Below are 17,147 nucleotides of genomic sequence, written 5' to 3'. Positions count from 1 at the left end.
TGAAGGTCACACAAAGAAATGGACCTCGGACTATACCCCAGACTGGACCCCGGATGGGACTCCGATGCAATACAATCTCAGCTCAAGATCTCCAAGTAAAAGAGAGAGAGAAAGCTGGGACCCCAAGGAGGGAAGAGCTTGAGAACAGAAAGAGAGGACCTGAAGCAGAAGAGAGGACCTCAGCCCACGAGGTCCAGCCAAGCAGAAGAGGGCGTGCATCTGATTTCCACACGCCAGATAATAACTTGAGTTTTAAAACCCCTATTTACCTATGTGCTTGACTTCACCGCACTTGTACACAGACCCTTCGCTTCTTTCCTAACACCTACTCTTTTTCGTTCATAAGCCCTCAAATACAATTTGAAGAAACTCTGTAGCATAACCGACCTTTTTCAAATCTCCCAGACAAACTCCAAACTCACCAGCCTTCCCCATCTCAGGAGTGTGAAATCTTATTTTCCAGTTCTCTGCTCAAATTTAACAAGCCACCTCCTGCTTAACCTTCTTCTGTGAAACCTGAAAGCACCAGACAATTGAGCGCCCAACCCTTGCTCCCCTGGCTTCCCACCTCTCCCCATCAAGAGTCCAGAGCACCACAATTTCCAATCTGCGATAACAGACCTCAGTTACCCTGAGTGGAACAGAAGACTTAACTTTCCATCTCCGTTCCTTAAATACAAAAGAACACACACACACACACACACACACACACACACACACACACGCAAGAAAAACAAAAACAAAACAAAACCCAGCTTCCATCCTCTTTCACCCTCTCAACCTTTGAGAAAGAAGCATATAGATAGCATTTAATTATCTAGACCCATCAAAAGACTGATTAAGTGAATCTATGCCAATATGCCGATTCTGGAGATGATATTGTTTTCCCTGCTTTCTGGTAAAGATATATTCAGTGGAAACACTGTGGCTCTCAATTAGGCAGCTGGGTGACTTATAAATATATATTTATGTTTGAAGCCTAAGTGGCCATCGGCTTCCCTACTGTTTTACTTAGCTAACAAAACAACTCTATCAAAGTAAGTATTATTCCAAACCCCAACTTCCTGGGCAGAATGCTCCCATATGCACCATTAGTCTAGCTCTCTGATGAACTACATCGTTTCTTATAAACTGTCCATGGCCCATAAATTTCCAAGCATAAAGGCTATTACTGTGCTGTGCAAATCTGCTGAGAATTTGGGCCTTTCGAACTCCATTTTACCTGGCTGAAAATGAGACGGGGGAGAAAGTCCGTTTGCAAACTTCCTTCCTTCCCCTCCCTCTCCACCCCACTCCCACTTTGATCAGGGAGAATTATTTAATGTGTACAAGACTAGAACACGGGTTTATTCTGACTAATTTTAAGCAGCTTCTGTATCAAATTAGTGACTTTTTCCCCCTGCGAGTGCTACATAGGAGGATAGAGAAAAGAGAGATTTGGGTGATTTTTTAATTAATCTGGGCAGCATGGTTTAGAAAACTAGGAAGGTTAAAAGAAATTATTTTTTCTTTCTCTAGTTAAATCATTCTACACAGTAGTGGAAGAGGAATCACAAAAGCATGCTTTAAAAATACCAGTGCATGGCTAAATCTAGTTATCAGTACAAATGATGCTACCCAAGACTGTGGAATAAAAATATAAGGGTGCTACCAGATCTCTAGTCTAAAAATGAACAACAGAGTTGGACATCATCATAATTGTCCGTAGCATCATCTGTCCTTATGTTTACATTTTGCAATTTACAATGGGATCTTAGCCATGATCTCCTTTGATCTGTATGAATGGGTACAAAAGATTCAAAGGGAAAAACAGAGCGCTGACAGTCCATGGCACCAAGATTTCTTGGCAGCTCAACACCAACTTCATTTGGTTTAATTAATGATTAGAACAATAATGATGAGACTGCTAGTTGGTAAACTCTGTGACATGCCTGGAGACCAGAGTATCGCTAAGCATTTGCTTCAAAGGAAATTATAGCATAAGTTCATGTTTTCCAAAATCATACCAGTTAAACTGATCAACTTCAAATCTGATGGTTTCAAGAGCAAATTAATCCCTCTCGGAATTGTTAAAACAAATAAGGGCCTCCCAAGTTAAAAGACGGACGGAAATGAATGGAAGGGAGAAGGAAAGAAGGGAGGGAGAGAGGGAAGGAGGGAGGATTCTGTTTCCAATGTGGCTTTTCCAGGGGATTTTTTTTCCCTGTGCGAAAGCCTCTCACCTTGCCAACCTCTAACCTAGAATCTGTCTTTCCACCTTCACACTTCCATTCACATCTCATTAAGTAAACAGTGAGATGCTCTAGCTATCGTTAGTCTCATTGACACAGAATTACAGTATTTCGTTGAAGAATTCTTCCTGTCAATATGAGGAAATTGTGGTTGTTTGTGTGATGTATTTAGTGCAAAAACAGGCTAGTAAATTCTAGGGAGAGAAGAGAGGTTTTGCTTCCTTAATTACTTTGAAACCATTAAAACCTTTCTTTTTCAGGCAGTTGTAATCCTAATGTGAAAAAAAATAAAAATCTTGAAGTAAACTATCTAACCTGGAGGATTTGGGGTAAAGGAAAACAAGGAAATAACATCTCAGCAATTCAGTGTCTAAATAGTCTCTTCAATGAAGTCCTCCTTGCTAAATTACTGCTATGTTTATAACACCATGACAGTTTCATCTATCATTTCTTGAAAAATATTGTTTGTTGTACTATAATATGCACTCCACAACAATTAGGATTCAGCAATGCCATATTTTTTTCCAGATGTAATTCTCTCTGCTCTTTTGTACATAAGATTCTCACTAAAATTCCCTTTCAGGGAAATATTCAAAATTAATAATATGGTTCATTACCCATTACATGCTGTTGAATGATTTGTAAAATCTTGATATAAAAATCTCAGGTGATGGAAATAAGATGCAGAAGCTAACACAGGAAGTTATTTTTCATTGTTTACTCTAAAATTTGTTCACTGGAAGTGCTTATGCATTGTGCAAGAGGAGGTTACTCTCTCCTGCAAGTTTTCTTTTAAAAAGATCATGAAGTCTCACTGTGAATATTTAACTCAAGAGTAATAACATAGTGTCAGATACTTACACAACATAATGGTATAACACTCTACATTTTGACATCTGTCCAGACAGATGTTTAAAACTTAAGTTCTTCAAGTTTTTTTTTTTTTTTTTTAAGTTATTGAAAAAGATCTGGGAATCATTTCTGGTACCAAAGCTACTCTTCTACAATTTCACTGTCAACAATTTAATTATTGCAAACGGAGGCAGAAAAGCCAGTGATTTATATAGCCTTTCCAAGAAGAATTTGGCCAAATTGAGGGAAAAAAATATTCACAAGCAACTTTCCTTAGTGACACACCATCATCGATCACCTTGTCTATTTACATGGTTTATGTGTACATATAAAATATAGTTTCTTATTTTGATATTTTCTTCTTGATTTGAATTGGTAAAGCAAGCAATTTGGTTTTGGAAAGGAGCCATTAACCTTCAAAGCAACAATAGCCATTTTTTGTTGGGATATGTTCGAAAAGTAACCCTGAGTTATCCTTTTCATATGCCATAATGCTGCTGCTAGATATGAATATGATATATTTCTTTTTAATTAAAAGTAGTCGCATTGTGGTGTGATTTTTAATAACTTCAGTGTCTTCAGATTTCTACATTTTAGATTCATGTTGGAACTTGTACACCACCACATGCTGATTGCAAAATTCATTAGCGTGTAAATCATGTTTTAGTGATAGTCCTTTAAACAAAGTTGGTTTGATTGCGAACTGCACACTGGTTGGCTTATTTATTATGAAGGTCTGTCAGGCAGAGCAGTTAAGTTAATCAGTAACCAATAAAAGATTTAAACCTATAGATATGGCAGCGGATTTATTACTAAAAAAGGTTTAGGCTTCTTAATAAACACTCATGAAAACATGTTGTAATAGCTACTTTAGAAATCTTATTTCCATGCTGCATGCAAAGTTTAAGGAGACTTCTGAGTTCTGTTGAAAATAGTGAAAAGCTTACATTATTTTCTTGAGTTTTATTATCTGACTATATGTCCATAGAAGATACTTAACTTGATTTGCTTTGGAATCAATATGCAGCTTCCTGTTTCTGTTTTTCTACAAGGCTTAGTGTGCTATCACTTAAAACAGAGGAAGCCTTATCACAGAGCCCTTGTCTCTGATAGGTAGAGAACATCAGTGATTTCTAATAAGGTTAAAAGAACTCACTCATAAAGGTTTTGATGTTGCAATCATATTTGGTAAATCTTCATGAAAGAAATTCATGATTCCAAACATAATTAGGACCAAATTCAAACTGATGGGCAAAAGCCTCTTTTTCCTCCAGTGGATCATTTTAGACAACTCACAAAAAACATGAAATATTATTCCTGTTAAAGTAGAGTTTACACACAACTGTGAGAGTTTGAAAAGTCTCTGGATCTCAATTTCCTCATCTTTAAAAGACACTGGAGCCCCGCACCATGGCGTATGCCTGGAATCCCAGTGGTTCAGGAAGCTGAGGCAGGAGGATCTCAAGTTCAAGGCCACTTAGCAAAGGCCCTAAGCAACTTAGTGACACCTCGTCTCAAAATAAAAGGGGGGTGGTGGCTAAGGAGGTGGCTCAGTGGTTAAGCACCCTTGAGTTCAAACCCTGGTACAAAAAAAAAAAAAAAAAAAAAAATGGGGAAACGTGATAAATGATTGAAATATATCATGGCTGAATTAAATGTCTGATCCTATGAGTCCATTAAAAATCCTAATTTATCTCACAGGAGAACATGTTTATAATGTCAAAGCTAATGCAGTGCCTTGCAAATGGTGAATTGTTTTATTTGTTCTATTTAGTTATGCATGACAGCCAAATGCATTTTGATTCATTGTACATAAATGGAGTACAACTTTTCATTTCTCTGGTTGTACACGATGTAGAGTCACACCATTCATGTATTACACGTACATAGGGTAATGATGTCTGCCTCATTCCACCATCTTTCCCACTCCCTGCCCCTCCCCTCCCCTCATTTCCCTCTGCCCAATCTGAAGTTCCCCCATTCTTTCCTTATCCACCCCCTCTGTTATGTATCAGCATCCACTTATCAGAGAAAACATTTGGACTTTGGTTTTTTGGGATTGTCTTATCTTGCTTAGCATGATATTCTCCAACTCCATCCATTTACCTGTGAATGCCATAATTTTATTCTTCTTGATGGCTGAGTAATATTTCTTTGTGTATATATTTCTTTGTGTGTATAGCTTCTTTATCCTAAGTGGTGAATTTTTAACAAATAGTTACCAGCATTGATTGCTGGGTAGTTACAGACCTGATTCTGTAGATGAAGATAAGAAAAGTTTAAAGCTTTGTCTACAAAACCCAGGTCAACCTAATCTATGACAGGGGTTGACAATCCAGATTTTAAAACAGAATAAAGGCCAGAGATGTAGCTCAGTGGTACAGAACTTGCTTGGCACGCACAAGGCCCTATCTTCAATCCCAGCACTAAAATATAAATAAATGAATTTTTAAAAATGAAGTAAAAGCCACCTTTGGCTTAATTATTCATATAATTGCTCGAATTTCCATTTCCTTTTGCCAAATCTTTAAATATTATCTCCACACTTATCTTTATAAGGATTCGGGTATGAAGTTTGGGATTTCCCTTTTCATGGAGATCTATTTATTTTAACTCTTTCAATCAACAAAGGATATACATGAAACATTTTCACCATGTTAGTATCTTTGGCTGAGGTAAAAAATAATTATAAATACAGTAAGCAGGAGACTATATTATTGGTTGTCCTTAAATGAGTTGCATTTATGTAGAAAACTTACTTTCACCTGCCCATTTACTCCAGAATAAAACTACTTCTTTCTAAGGCAACTTTCACTTATACCCAATGTTCAATACATCAGGGTTCAAAACTATCTTGTGTCAGTTTTATGCTTGATGTTAAAATAGGAATGGAGGAGAATCCCATCTGGAGTAAATTTTGATTTTTTAATTTATTTTTAGATATACATGACAATAGAGTATATTTTGACGTATCATATGTACAGGGGGGATAACATTCTAATTAGGCTCCCATTCCCAGTCTTGTGGTTGCACATGATGTACAGTTTCACTGGTGGTATCTTCATACATGAACATAGGAAAGTGATGTCTGATTCATTCTACTGTCCTAAATTTTGAATTTTGTTTAACACAGTCACTTTCATCTCAGAGACATTACAGTCATCCCAAATCTGTTTGCAGCATGACCTTAAGTGTTGGGCAGTCTCTAGTGAACTTGATAGTAAGGGCTTTCAAGGAGCAAAATTCTGATTTTATTCCAAATGCACTTCTTTTTTTTTTCTTTTTTGTACCAGGGATTGAACCCAGGTGCTTAACCACTCAGTCACATTCCCCAGGTCTTTTTATTTTTTTTATTTTGAGGTAGGATCTCACTAAGTTGCTTAAAGCCTCATTGAGTTGCTGAGGCTGATCTTGAACTTCTGTTCTTTGGCCTCAGTTTCCCAAGCTGCTGGGTTAAAGATGTATGCCACCACATCCAGCCCAAATGCACCCTGAAACAGAAATAAGGGAGGAAATACTGGACAAATATTGTTAATATGTTGTAATTGCTATATGTTCTATGGCTCAAAGATGTTAAAGGATATACAAGCTCAGAGTATTCCACTGTGGATATTTCATGATACCTTAATATTGTGTAAGATAAACATTTTTGGCTTAATCGTTCAGATAACTACTCAAATTTCCACTTCTTTTTGATAGACCTTTAAATATCTGTCCATACTTATCTTTATAATGCTGTGGGTGTGAAGTGTGGGATTTCACTTTTTGTGGGGAGTTATTTAACTCTTTCCATCAACAAACTATATACATGAAATATGAACAAGCATGAAACCGACCCAAGACAGTTCTGCCTTCCTGAGATGTTGGACTTTGGGCATAAGTGAAAGGTGCCTTAGGAAATGTAAAACTGGGGCCACTGGTAAGTGACTGCAAGATGCCATCAGTAGCCCAGGCTGCTATGTCTTTGTGCTAACATCCTTCCATGTTGTTTCTATTGTCAGGGCCACCTCATGGCTTAAGAGAGTCACTTCAGCATTTACCACCTAGTTTCTGCTCTAAGAAAGTGGAAATGGTGAAATGAAAGAAAGCTTCCTCCTCATTGGGTCAACTTCTTTTAAGTGGGTCCCTAGAACCCCCCAGAGCACTTCCGCTGGTACGTCTTTGGTCAGAGCTCAGTCATGTGACCACACTTGGCCAAAAGAAAGGCTGAGGACAATCTCTAATTTGAGGTGGCAAGGAGCCTGACTAAAATGCAGGTTCTTTTCTTCAGGAGGAAGGGGAAATAGGCAAGGTAGACAAGAAGCAGCTTCTTCTACAGAAATGCCTGAAGGACTAAGACATGAAGCATTATTAAAGGAGCAATTCTAATACAGTTTTTCCTTTGGAGGGGGAAAGAGGTTTGCCACCTGAAGGCTACCGCTAAGGCCACAGGCAGAATGCAGATGAGGACAGGAGTACTGACGGTCTTAGGGGCCAGACTTACTAGTAAAAGCTAAATTCCAAGCAGAAAAAGAAAATGTGCATCTGTTTCCAGTTCTGTCAGTTTACTAGAGACACTCATGGTATAAGAATGAGGTGGCGGTGGCAGTGCCAGGCACCCAGGAAATCTGTTGGCATCTATATTAAATGCAGGAAGTAACATAAAGAGTGACAAGACCAGGGGTCTTAGCATCTCACGGACCTGGTTTGGAATGGGAACTCTGCCATTACTCTATAGCCTCCCTGATCCTCAGTGTCTTTACCTCCAAAATATGCGTCATAGGGTTTCTGTAACTTTAAAGTAGGAATTCCATAAAGCACACAATGCCTGATGTATACGTGCTAAAGAAATAGCAGCTATAAGTACTACCATCATGCATTTCTTTTAACCTCTGATCTACAAGATAAACAGCCAAATGTGCCAGAAAGGAAGTCGTTTCCAGTTCTTACTTATGGGGTCAGTGATAGCTCTCACTTTTCCCTGTATCCTTAATTATTTCCATTCCCTTCCCAGGTATTCAATAGCACCACACAAACCCATGAGTTACCACTTCAAATGGGGGAAAAGTGGATGTTCTAAGAGACAGCACTACAAGAGACAGAAGAGCAGAGTGACTACGAGATTGGACTCCAGCGCAAAACTAAAAGCCCATCTCCAACGCTGGGTATGGGTCTTTTGCCTTTCTAGATCTCGGTTTTCTCATCTATAAAATGGAGATGATGATTTTTCTCTCATAAATAATGTATATATTGCACCTAATTAATGTAAAAAGCTAATGAATGAAGCTAAGGGCTATGTTAATAGAGGAGGATTCACATTCATTGGTGGCCTCTTCTGTGTCTCTATTCCAGCACCATACTTCATATAGAATATTTATATAGCTTTTATTCCTTGCACTAATCCTGCAAGAGTCAAGCCTTTGCAATGATTTGAGTCTTTGCATTCCTCCCACATGTGGAACTTCAACCCTCGAGGTGAAACCTTTGGAGGTGGTTAAATCATGAGGGCAGAGCCCTAACCAATGAAATTAGCCACTTTAAACAGGGCTGAAGGAACTAGGTAGGCCCTGTCTCATCTTTCCACTCTTCTCCCAGCAATTGCCCTTTCTGCCATGTGACAATGCAGCAACAAGTACCATCCTGGCACCATGACACCAGGCACTGACTCTGTTGGCACCTGCTCTTGGACTTCCCAGCCTCTGGAAGTGTAAGCAATTGATTTATTTTCTCACAATTTACCTAGCCTCAGGTATTATGTCATAGCAGCAGACTCTTCACAAATGAGATGATGATTCTTCTCCCATTAATAGTGCAAGTAAAGCTCTTAAGTCAGAGCCTGGCTTACTATAAGATGCTTCAGATGACAAAAGGACTTACCAAAGATGGAGAACTAACCCATGAAAATGGCATTATTTGATTCCGGATCTGTGTTTCTAAACCGAATTCTCTTCCAATTCAATCCCTAGGGAGAAGCTGGCATACAAATCTCTAATTTAACCTCTAGATACACCAGAGAGGCAGGGAAAAATTTAAGACACAGGTTACAATGATTACTTTCATGACTTCATCGACCTCAAAAGAATGTTTTCAGCCTTTGACATGAACAGTAACTCTTCTTTACTATGGAATTCATCAACCAATATATTTTTAACATCAAAATGGTTCAATCACAATGGAATTTTAGAAAACCTACCACCAGTAGTAGTTTTTTAAACTTACATATTATTTTTATTGTGTGTCTCCAAACTAAAATTTCCTTTGTATGACTGCAATTCAAACACATATGCACGGATCTGAAACAGTTAAGTAAAATGAACATCATTTTTTTAATGATACCTCTCATGTAAGAAACATGTGTATTTATAGATCTTCTGGTAATTCTCTGCATTAATTCCTTGACCTCAAAGTGACCGGAAAAGGTCAACAATTCCTGTAATGTCTCTGAGTGGCACATTTTCATCTCTAACTTAGCTGAAAAGTATATAAAAGCTCAGGCAGTCAGAAAGCACCCAAATAGCTATACAGCTAAGATGACCCCAAAATGCAAGTTAATCCCTCCAAGGTCAATCGTAATTTATGTTCAATTAACTGGCTCAAGAAACCTGTTTCAGACAGAAGCCAGAAATTAGGAAGCCAGTTGCTGGACTTTTTAGTGGGGAATACTTTTTGTGAGAGCCATCATCAGGAGCCCTGGGTAAAATGTTATCAACAGGACTTTCCCTAACTGAGCAGTTAATTCTCCACCAGTCTGCTCAGCTGACTCCAGTGTGTGCTAAAAACCACAAGGATTCAGAAGGGAAGTCATTGGACACTGCACCAAGCTCAGTCTCCATTTTAACATGGAAGGTATGAAGTTAAACCTCCTTTAGGACACATCAAAAAACACAAGAGGCAGCTTCGGGAGGGGTTCCCCACTGACCAAATATGAGAAACTGGAGCATCAAAGTAAATACCAAAGTAAAGAATCATGCCCATTAAATAAAGTAAGAATTTATTAGCCCATTCTGAAAGAAACAAGTATAATTGATTAAACAAGGTTAGAAAAAATCAAAACTCTTCCTTCTAATAGATGGCCAAGTAATAAATATATGAAGTGGTAATACATGAAGTGATAATATATGAAGATCATCAATGGATATTAACACTGGTAAGTAAAGGTTGGATGAGGAAGAGCATATTTATCTAATAATCTCAAAATGTTTTCCACTTGGTAGACAACACCATGTGATCAAAGTGATCAAAGTTAGTGTCACCATTATGAGGAAAGCCAGATATTATGTGCCCGCTGATACCATGTACTTGGGCCACAGTCTCGCTTTTGAGGTGCTCCTCCTGCCAGCAATGTATAACTGAAATGCAATCATAAGAAAATGCTAGACAAACGCCAACCCAGGAACAGTCCACAAAATAACTGAGCTGTGCGCTTTAAAAATGTCAAACTCATGAAAGACTAAAAAACTGTTCCAGAGTTAAGGAAACCAAAAAGACAAGTCAGATGTCATATATGGTCCTGGATCAGGGAAAACAGCATTATAAAGGACATTATTGCAGTAACTGGCAACATTTGAACATGAACTGCAAATTAAATAATAATATTGTATCAATGTTAAATTTCCTCTGTTTGTTAATTGTTTTGTAGTCATGTAAAACCATGACCTTGTTCTTGGAACATTAACACTGAAGTATTTAGTAGCACAGGAGTATTCTTAAAAGGTTCAGGAAAAGATTATATGAGTCAAATGAAAAATAGAACAATAAAGCAAAAGTCAAAATGTATAAAATTAGTGCTACCTAGGTACAGGATTAAAGGATCCTGGGACTACCTTGTACTATTCTTGCAACTTCTATAGAAATTTTAAATTATATGAAAATGAAAAGTCATTAAAATTATTTTTAAAGTTATTAAAATTAAATAAAGTTTTAAACTACACTACAACAAAGATATATACTGATATGTTTTAAAGTGAGAAGAGCTGGTATCTGCTGCTTGATTTATAATACTCAGGTGAGAGAGAGAGAGAAAGAATGAATAGCAGGACAAATGAGACAAAAGTACCCAAATAGTGTAATTCTTGAATTCTGGGGTTTACTATACGGTCTCTCACCTTTTGTACATGTCTGAAAGCTTTCTGTAATTGAGAGGTTTTAAAAAGCTAAACTCTTCTCTATCTTTGGGCCCATCCTCCAACCCCAGCAATGAAAATTCACCTCCTCTCCCTCTGCCTTAACCAACACACTCCAGTTTGCCCACACCCTTGAGATTCATGGCAAATAATCTAGGTGGTTTAGATCATTGTCCAAATTATAACTTGGGTTCAGAAACATTTTACTGGAATTGTCTGATATTTAATGGACATTCTCCTATGTCCCAAAAGAAAAAGTAAGAGCTGTATGATGGGTTGTCTTAATGTGTTTTATTAATAGATCATGATGGAGGTTTAAGTTCATTTTTCTTCTATTCAGAAAAATACTATACAAATGGAATCAGAGACTTGAAGAGTAGGGGTCTATCTCAACACACTTTGAGATGACACATTCTTATACATTGCATGGAACTTGACATTAGGTTCTGGACATTTTCCATCTGAGGCACCATTACATGTTCAACCAACTATTAAAATATTCATCCTGGGAGAAATAAGTAGAAAAAAAGAGATACTGTCTAATGTAAGAATGAAAACAAAAGCCAGTATCAAGCTCCAGTAAACACTCATTGAGATAGAATAAAATCAGAACTTCTGGGAACTCTAACCAAGAGATCCTGGAGTTTGCCATGATTTTCAGCTTTGAAGGGAGCCCACGTGGTCTCGCTTAGAATTGGAGAAAGAAATACAAAAGAGTTATTAAATTAAACCACATAGTGAAAATTACAATAATAATAATAACTTTTAAATTTGCATAGCACCACATAGTCATTAATTAGTATCATGCTTGCAGACACTTGTGAGGGTGGCTTGGAAGATGAAACCATCCATTTCACAGGTGAACAAACGGATGTTAACAAAGACTGACTTCACCACGGTCACACCATCAGTAAATGGAAATGCTAGTTTATAAGATTTCCCGTGTCCAGTCCTCCATTTTTTTTCCCAAGAATAATGACCAGGAAAATTCACAGGAGGCAAAACTATGTAATAAACATCCCTCTACCCACGGCGGGTTCAGTACATTACCTGTCATTTTCCTAAGGACATTTTGCAAATCAGCATAGATGATTCCAAGCCTACTGCTACAAAGAGGCTCACAAAACTGTCACATCTGTTTTGGGTCCTCTACAATATTTTCAGTAGCATCTATCAATATATTTCTCACAGAAACACACAGCTTAACACCATGGAGATTTTCCTGTCAACATCATCATATGCTTAGGATGATTCTAGAAGAGCATTTTTAATTAAAAGTGCCAGACACTAGAATCACACTGAGATGCCCCCAATACTAAGGAGAATTAGCCATGATGACTTGACCCAAATTTCACAACCCTTTAAGGCGGTAAAGCCACGATATTAAGCTTTATGCTCACATATAGACTTAATTCCTACTAAACATAATGAAAACACTGCCTATAGACTCCATAAACAAAGTCCATACAAACTGCAGCCTTATTGTTTGAAGCATAATGTATTTTAAAAAAACTCCAACAGAGATTGTGCAGAGATGGACACATAATGAGATGAAAGTCAGAAAAGTCCTAGATCAGAAAAAAGAAATGAAAGTACTCTGTGGTAAGTGCTACAGAAGTGCTTGGTAAATAAATAAAGTTGAAGTAAATGCAGGATCTTCTCTGTAGGTAACTCCTGGGTTCATTTTTTTACTTTTTAAATAAATGAAAGCATTCACTATTTCTCAGATTGTTGAGGCATCCAAACTCAAAAGTTTCCTGTGTTCAATTGTCAGGACTGCCAAAACAAAATGCTGGAGACAGGGTGGCTTAAACAACAGAAATTGATATTCTTACCATTCTGGAAGCTGGAAATCTAAAATCAAGGTATTGCCAGGTCTGATTTCTTCTGAGGCCTTTCTCTCTTCTTGGCTTGCAGGTGACAGTCTTCTCCATGTCCTCAAATGACCTTTCCCCTGTGCACATGCATACCTAGTATCTTTCTCTGTGTCTAAATGTCCTCTTGTTATAAAAAGATCGTCAGGCATATGCCTGTAATCCCAGAGGCTTGGGAGGCTGAGGCAGGAGGATCATGAATTCAAAACCAGCCTCAGCAAAAGTGAGGTGCTAAGCAACTCAGCAAGACTCTGCCTCTAAATAAAATACAAAATAGGGCTGGGGATGTGGCTCAGTGGTTCAGTACCCCTGAGTTCAATCCCCAGTACTCCCCCACAAAAAAAATACCAGTCAGGTTCGACTAGAACCTACCCTCGTGACTTCATTCAACCTTAATAACCTCTGTGAAAACCCTCTCTCCAAATGTAGTCACATTCTGAGGTGCTAAGGGCAAGACTTCAACATAGGAATTTTGGTCCATAACCTCCCACTGTCTGAAATTTCAGTCTATTTGTGCCAGTTTTGAGCCAAGATGCATCAATTGCCGATGAGATTTGATTCTCTTGCCCAATCCAAGCTGATTGCAGATTTTTAGCAAACTTATATTTTTAGTTTCTTCTGTGCCCTGTTTTTGTCCCATATTGTCAACTTAGATTTTTCCTAAGTAGAGGGTAAAAGTGACAAAAACACCTTAACCTATTTGGGAGCTACCCAGGTGCATTTGTTCCAAAGAGAAAAGATAAAACTCCAGATATTTACCCATATGTACTTATTGGAGCTCATTGTCCCATTTGCCCTCTGACACACAAGAGAGTCACTATTTACTTTTTATTTGTCTGCATAACCACTAACAGGCAAAATTGCTACCAGGTAGAAAGGTATAAAATTGAGTCAATGTCATCCACAAAATATTGCATGGCATGCCTTGGGGTATGAATACACTAATACTAAAGCACTCCCTGCTTCAGACTTCAAGACACTACTTAAAGATTAGTCTCTATGTTACCCTTTCAGGGAGCGGGGGTAGGTATTACGACTGTGTTTCTGTTTCAGATTTTGCACAGTGTTCTAGCTCTGCTATTTGTTGACTATGAACAGCAAGAAAGAGTGTTACTGTATACCACTGATGGCAAGATCTCACATCAAACAGGCTATCTTTCTCTGGCAACCTTGCCACTGAACTTCATCTCTGTTTTCCTGTCCGCAGAAAGAGAACTCTGATGCTGCATACTTCAGGTTGTAAAAAGATGTGAACACACATCTATATAAGTTAACACATCCTCACCCGGAAAAACTACTCAAAATACTTAGGCGTTTCTAAAGACAATCACACAGCCATGCATGAAAAGCTGCCCCTTAGTCTCCAATCCTATCTAAGTCCTTCATGCTAGTTGGCAAGCTTTGCATTTATGGCCAGGTCCCTCTTCCATTACCCTCGGTGACTGTTAACAATTACCTTTACCTAAAGTCCTTACCCTTTCTTCTACTCTTGGGGGTAACCAAACTTCTCAGTTTATCTAGGACTGAAAGGGTTCCTGCGAGTAGTGCTAAAACCTGACTCCCCTCCTGTTCCCTTACCTTATCAACAAAGGACATCACCACCCACATCTCAAAAAAAGAAGATTAAACACTATCAAGTATGAACTGCCCCAAATTCCATCTCCACTATCCCTGCCTGGACACACATCTGTACCTGTCACTTGCCTTCAATCTCGGAGGCTAGTGTATCCCACAGTTAATTCACAGTCCCATTCTCCTTCTTCATGAATGTCTCCATTATTTAACACTGCTTTCAAGCAAATTTTGACATATCCTCCTTTCTACTGTCATATAATTATGTTCAAGTCTTTCCCATCTTCAAAATTATGTATATAATTATGTGTGTATGTGTGTGTGTGTATCCTTGTTCCCCTTTACTAATAGCCTACTCCTCATCTTTTCTCCACCAAAAACACCTTGCAAGAGATTCCAAATGATCTTGTCTATTCTAAGGGCTCCTCTATCTACTCCAAGGGCTCCTCCCAAGTTTTCTTTATCACCCGGCCAGCCCTCTCCACTAAAATGCAGACTGAGCTCTTCACCTTTGTAATAAGCATCTCTAGCTTGATAACCTGAAAGTACCTGAGACTCAAAATATCTAAATAAGTTGAACATCTTTCTTTTCCTGCCCCTTCTCCTCGACTTTACTGTCCCAGAAAATGGAAATGCAATCTTCCCAATGTCCCAGTCATTTTCGTGAACAAATTAGATACTGTATCATTAGTTCTCCAGCTTAAGCTTCATCCCCACATCTGCATTCCTTAGGCATTGTGCCCTCCTCCTGTCCCCACCATCATCCAACAGCATTTTCACTGTTTTCTCAGCTCCCTAGTTTTAGTCCCCACCTCCTTCAAACTATCATTCATGAGGCTGACGCCCCTGAGGTCATGGATTGACTTATTCCTATTAGGACTGAGCTATTCCTATTACCTGGGAGTAGACAAAACCTTTGATCTAGCCTTCTGAACACCAAACTGGCCACAAGAATGTCTCCTTGGGGTTAGTGAGCAATTTCTAATTTGTTCATGAAAATGACTGGATCGATGTGCCACTGGCTTTGTGGCTGAATCAAATTCCAGTATAAATTAATTGAAGGCAGTGTAGGAGGCTGACTGTGTTTCTTTGTAGAAATGCCATTTGCAGATGGGCAGCATTGCACCTGCATGTCTCTATTTGCTTAGTCTTATCCCTTGTAATCTGTGTTACTCTGGCCCTGAGGGTTAATGGTTGCTAACCAGTCAAGCAGCTGCAGAAACCACTGGTCATTTCATGCCCCGAGCTCTTAGAATTTTTAATTTATGTCCTACAATATCTCACACCCACCTCTTTGCTGGGGCCACCTTGGCAAACTTGAGATTGGAAGCCACTTTCTCTCCCAATTCAATGCTGCTGCTTGGGACACCACTCTGGCCTCAACATTCTCAAATGAGAACATTCAGAAATTAGTAAGAAAGCTTTTCATTTGGAAAAATAACATCAGAAGCCCGTTGGAGGATCATGTTCACCATGAAGCCGTGCTGTTCCTGGAACTGCCTGCTTTTAAAGGTCTTCCTGTCTCTGCTCTAGATGGCAGGACTCCCAAATGTTCCTTGTTCTCTTCCTCTGGAGCTTCATGTCCCCCTGGTCATGCCTGCCCTTAATACATCTTCTACCAAGTCATTCTGCCCCCTGCAGTCTGGTAACTCTCCTGCGCCCTCTGTCCTTCCAGTCCAGGAGAGGTAACAGCTTTTGTCAAGTGATCACCCAGGAGTTGCCTCCCTGCCACTTGGCTTGCTTCAAAGCCCCTGCTGACACCCACGAAACCAATTCCCTGCATTAAACTCCTTCCTTTGAAGATGCTCAGAGTGGTTTCCATTTTCTTGGTAGAATTTTGGTATAAAACATTTCCCCATTCATACTCTTTCTCACCTAAGCCCACCAAAAAAGGCGTTGGGGGGCTCCCTTCCTTTGAGCTGTTGGTTTAACTTTTGTATGCCCCCTGAGTCTGTGCATGCTGCTATAGGTTGGTTTTTGTGGTTTTCTTATCATCTCCATCCTACCATGAGCTCTTTAGAACAATGTCCTTCCAAGTCCAGAGTGGCCAACAGTTCTGTTTATTGTTGAGTGTACAGTAGGTGCTGATGGTTTTAAAACACACATGAGCATACAGAGAATTCATTCCGTCTTATGAAAAGAACTAGATGTGAAATACCAGAAATGCATGCAGATTTAAGGCATAATCCAGACAAGAATAACACAGAATTTAAATGGAAACTAAGTCTATGGATGATTTCAAGCTCTAAAGAGATGAAAGGAGGTGACCCTCCAACAGTTGGGCTGCATACTTCTCTCTAAGGATGTAACTTTTCTGTCTGTGAGGTCCCAGTCCAGCCACTGATGGAAAAACCACCTTTATTTCAGTGAAGCAACTTTGTCAATAAAAAAAATTAATTACCCTCAGCAAATGCTTTGGGAAAATAAGCCACTGTCATTTTCCTTGTGGTGGCTGGCCAGGAAAAATCAAAGGAAAGGGTCTCCAAATTCTGAGACCCTTAGACACTTGAGGACAG

Source organism: Sciurus vulgaris (genome assembly GCF_902686455.1).
Source record: "Sciurus vulgaris genome assembly, chromosome: 14".
NCBI classification, from domain to species: domain Eukaryota; kingdom Metazoa; phylum Chordata; class Mammalia; order Rodentia; family Sciuridae; genus Sciurus; species Sciurus vulgaris.
This window is presented reverse-complemented; position numbering follows the sequence as displayed.